Raw genomic sequence first — 5,192 nt, 5'->3', positions numbered from 1 at the left:
ATAGACCAGTCACTCTTCATGGACACACAGCTGGGAACAGGGGAGGTTGGTCTCTCCTGCTTGATTGGACTTCAACACAACAGAGACAAACATTACATCTCTCATCTACTAAATGTCTGGTGTTTTTGGTTTATGTCAGTTTCATTGTTTGTTATGCTATAAATTGTTATTTTATGGTTGTAAGTGGTAAAATGAACTAGAAAATGTTATATTTTGCAATTCTGAGTAAATACTACTTTAGTAAGGAATTACACATTATTCAGTAGTACTGTAGTTGCTAAATAATTCCAATAGATGGAAGCATAAGACCACGTATAGATAGTTCAACAGATTAGTTTAGTTCTCCCTGGATACACCACCACTCCCCCCACAGGAAAATAATCAGGATGCTGCTGGTAGAGTAGCTATGTTAGCTTACCTAGCTGTACCGACTAGCTAGGATAACTAGGATGCTGCTGGTAGAGTAGCTAGCTAGCTTACCTAGCAAATGTACCGACTAGCTAGGATAACTAGGATGCTGCTGGTAGAGTAGCTAGCTAGCTTACCTAGCTGTACCGACTAGCCAGGATAACTAGGATGCTGCTGGTAGAGTAGCTAGCTAGCTTACCTAGCTGCACCGACTAGCTAGGATAACTAGGATGCTGCTGGTAGAGTAGTTTTCTAGCTCACTAGCCGCACCCGACTAGCTAGGATAACTAGGTTGCTGCTGGTAGAGTAGCTAGCTAGCTTACCTAGCTGTACCAACTAGCTAGGATAACTAGGGATGCTGCTGGTAGAGTAGCTAGCTAGCTTACCGAGCTGTACCGACTAGCTAGGATAACTAGGATGCTGGTGGTAGAGTAGCTAGCTAGCTTACCTAGCTGTACCGACTAGCTAGGTTAACTAGGATGCTGCTGGTAGAGTAGCTAGCTAGCTTTCCTAGCTGTACCAACTAGCTTGGCTAGGTAACAGGTTGTTCTGTACTTCGTCCCGAGGATGATGACGAATCCGTGAACCACAAAATGAAACAAGGATAGAGAGTGAAAAGGATCTGGCTACAGTCATACTGTCCCTGACCATTAAGCAAAAAGCAAATTGAATAATAAACTTCGCATCTCAACACTGTAGTGAACTCTGTAGTTATTCCCCAAGATCACCTCAGCCCACTCTGCACGTAACCGCTTGGTGCCACACCGTACGTGGACACGGACAGTTCTGTACGGAAGTTCCAGAACAGTGGTACAAAACAACTAAGCCCAGTCTTTACAGTGGGTTACATTAGTAATATTCATTTTTTATTATTATGTTAAACAAACATTCCACTTTTTTTATAACAATATTTTGAGATCTAGCCCATATCCACAAAGCGCCTCAGAGTAGAGAAGTGGTCGCATATAAGTGCTGAGAATAAAGACATTTGACACTTCCGGGGGAATAAATTAAAGCTATGCATGAAATCTCTAGTCCCACCTAGTCAGCAGATATTTAGAACACCTCGTGAGCTGTCCTAAGTAGTTAAGAGTTAACAGCAGGTGTCTTGATAATACTATAGAACAATGCAGTGAGTCAGTGGTTCCTGAGCCACATGTAAATGCTTTGTAGTAGTTAAAATAATGTTTTGATATTTGATATGATCAATCCATAAATAATATATGTCCTGTGCTTTTGGCAATGATTTATGTATAATACTTATGTATAACAAGTGATACCATGTATGTCTCCAAAGCATTTTGTCTTCATTTTGGCAGATTAATTTATGCTAATTTCCCAAGATTAACTCAGGTTTTCGCCAGCGATTAAGGAGTTGGAGCTGTGGCAGGAGTTGGACCTGTGGCTGAAAGGTGGCTGGTTTGAATCCCGGGCCGGGCGCTGGTCTGCTGGGTTCATATCCTCTAAACATTCACCTTTCATTGATCAGAACTCTAGAGGTTCTTCTTCACTGAACCCAAAAATATATATAACTTTTAGTGGTTCCATATATTAAGGAAGTGATAGAAGCCTTTTGGTTCTATAAGGAACCTTCTTTTCTAAGAGTGTAAAATAAACACGTTTTTCTTTTGATTATTTAATTATCCACATCATGTTATTTCAAGTTCTCCCTTGGGAGCACAACATCACATTGTTAAAAAAATTATCCTAAATTTGGCATGGCTATAAATTGGGCAATTGAAGACATCTAGGGCGTAATCTGTGTTCGATGAAAATGAACATTGTATGCAACGTTGCAGGCAACATTATTGGCAAGGGACTTGATGCCTACTATGCCAAAGCTATTTAGAGTTGTTAAACGGGTGTGAAGAGTGTGTTGATATAACGGGAATATTGTCAAAATTCTTCTTGTAACAACGATCAGAATTGGTAAAGAAAATATGCATTCCATTATATTAGGCAACAATTAAGAGTAGGCAAAGTGGTCGTGTCATGTGAAAATTCTATCAAATGTGTTACATTGCAACGAGTACAGTCAGGTGCCGTGGAGCCCCTGCAGACCTCCACAGACCCCGGATTGAGAACCCCTGCAGTACCTCCACAGACCCCGGATTGAGAACCCTGATTTACAGATGCTCTTATCCAGAGAGATTTACAGTAACTGCATTCATCTTAAGATAGCTATTTATTTTGGAAATAAAGTTAATAAATTCTTCATAAAATTGTCATCTTACCTCTTAGCTTTGGTGTCATGTCCCCCAGAGAGATGCATTTTAGAGGCAGGGGCCCCCTCCCCTCTCTCCCCAGAGAGACTCATTTTAGAGCACTGACCCCTAAACAGAGATCCAACATGTTGATTGTGGTCAACACAGGGACAACTAAACAGAGATCCAGCATGTTGGTTGTGGTTAACACAGTGACAACTAAACAGAGATCCAGCATGTTGGTTGTGGTTAACACAGTGACAACTAAACAGAGATCCAGCATGTTGGTTGTGGTCAACACAGTGACAACTAAACAGAGATCCAGCATGTTGGTTGTGGTTAACACAGCGACAACTAAACAGAGATCCAGCATGTTGGTTGTGGTTAACACAGTAACAACTAAACAGAGATCCAGCATGTTGGTTGTAGTTAACACAGTGACAACTAAACAGAGATCCAGCATGTTGGTTGTGGTTAACACAGTAACAACTAAACAGAGATCCAGCATGTTGGTTGTGGTTAACACAGTGACAACTAAACAGAGATCCAGCATGTTGGTTGTGGTTAACACAGTGACAACTAAACAGAGATCCAGCATGTTGGTTGTGGTTAACACAGTGACTAATTCTTGAATGTCAATTGTTCTCATTCATTCATTATCTCTTTGAGAAATATATTTTAACAACTTTCTCTTTACTTCTACATTCATGAAGAAAATGATGTACTTTTTACTCCATACATTTTCCCTGACACCCAAAAGTACTCGTTACATGTTGAATGCTTAGCAGGACAGAAAACGGTCCAATTTGAACACTTATCAAGAGAACATCCCTACTGCCTCTGATCTGGAGGACTCACTAAACAGAGAACATCCCTGGTCATCCCTACTGCCTCGATCTGAGGACTCACTAAACAGAGAACATCCCTGGTCATTACTGCCTCTGACCTGGAGGACTCACTAAACTCAAATGCTTCATTTTTAAATGATGTCTGAGTGTTGGAGTGTGACCCTGGCTATCCGTAGAATTAAAATAACAAGAAAAATTGTGCCGTCTGGTTTGCTTAATAAAATGAATTTTAAAATGATCACTACTTTACTTTTACTTTTGATGCTTAAGTATATTTTAGCAATTACATTTACTTTTGATACTTAATTATATTTTAAACCAAATACTTTTAGACTTCTACTGAAGAAGTATTTTACTGGGTGACTTTCACTTTTAATTGAGTCATTTTCTATTAAGGTATCTTTACTTTTACTCAAGTATGAGAATTGAGTACTTTTTCCACCACTGTTCTAATATTCTAGAGACATATGAGCCACAGTGTCAACAGACATTTTGTAACTGCGCAGGCTACAAAGTTACTTTCAATTTCATATAAGGAAATAAAGCAACGGTCACTGGTGAATTGTTTTGCATTGCCCGGCTCCCCGGGTGCGCAGAGTTTACGCATTTTAGACCATTCCATTGTTCCTTAAAATAAAACTCCACTCACCTGTAGCACCGGGCCATGCAAAACTAACTTCCCACTGTCGCAGGGCACTGAGACACAGAGTTCTAAACCCAGAGGCATTTACAACAGTAACCAGAGGTAACAGTCAGTTGCATGCGACAGCAGCAAATCATGACATTGTACCGAATCTTGCTTCAGTTTTTTTATTATAGTCCTTCTTATGTTATTTTTGCTAAACATATAATTTACTCGTAACCAAGTTTAGCTGTGTTTTTTTCCTCCAAAATATGAATTACTGTAGGACTTTAATAATTGGAAACAGGCCTACAAACCCAAAAGGTTTTAATGATGCCTTAAATCTATCTTCAAATATATATTTGATGATTAGTTGAATCAGGTGTGTAAGTGCTGGTCAGAACAAAAGGATTGAGAAACCCTGAGATAAACATAAAACCATATAATGTAAAAAGCTCCTCCACCATCTTTACCAGACGTTTTACTGATAACATGTAGACCACTGATTAGTTTCCACTTTGAAAACTGCTGTCTGTCAGCAACTCAGCTCAAGTAGCAGTTCTACTAACTAGTAATATCTCATTCCTAGTATTCATTCTCTTACTCTGTCCTTTAGAATAGATTATTGTTCAGAAATACTTACTTATTTGTCAGTAATCTCCATATAGCGTCTTCTGCTCTGTCGTCTCAAAATGGATCCTGAACAAAAGAACAACTTTACTTTCTGTTTCACTCAGCCGTCTCCCCACCCTGAAAATAAAGTGTTTTATTGGTATCTTCCACTAGATGGCAGTAAACACCAGCTGTAACTACACTTTACAACAGCATTCCTTAATCATAAAGGCAGTGTCTCAAAGGAGGAGTGCTGAATCAGGATCAGGTCCCCTCTCCATGTAATCTGATTCATTATGATCTAGGATCAGGTCCCACCTCTCCATGTAATCTGATTCATTGTGATCTAGGATCAGGTCCTCCTCTCCATGTAACCTGATTCATTATGATCTAGGATCAGGTCCCCCCTCTCCATGTAATCTGATTCATTACGATCTAGGATCAGGTCCCTCCTCTCCATGTAATCTGATTCATTATGATCTAGGATCAGGTCCTCCT

The 5,192-nt window shown here is 39.7% G+C and overlaps 1 long non-coding RNA gene across 1 annotated transcript in view; it reads right to left on the bottom strand.

Moving 5' to 3' along the window:
* Positions 1–4,957, bottom strand: part of LOC106594983 (uncharacterized) — a 7,819-nt gene extending 2,862 nt beyond the window's left edge. The window contains exons 1-3 of the long non-coding RNA XR_006763671.1: positions 4,726–4,957; positions 2,643–2,741; positions 1–69 (exon numbers count right to left, since the gene is read on the bottom strand). The exon at positions 1–69 is cut by the window's left edge and continues 47 nt beyond it. This is a non-coding gene — a long non-coding RNA (uncharacterized lncRNA). The remainder of the gene's footprint in view (positions 70–2,642; positions 2,742–4,725) is intronic.
* Between the last annotated feature and the right edge of the window lie 235 nt (positions 4,958–5,192).

This window comes from Salmo salar, unplaced genomic scaffold, assembly GCF_905237065.1.
Source record: "Salmo salar unplaced genomic scaffold, Ssal_v3.1, whole genome shotgun sequence".
Lineage (NCBI taxonomy): Eukaryota > Metazoa > Chordata > Actinopteri > Salmoniformes > Salmonidae > Salmo > Salmo salar.
Note: the sequence above shows the minus strand (reverse complement) of the source record. Positions and strands in the feature narration are given on the sequence as shown.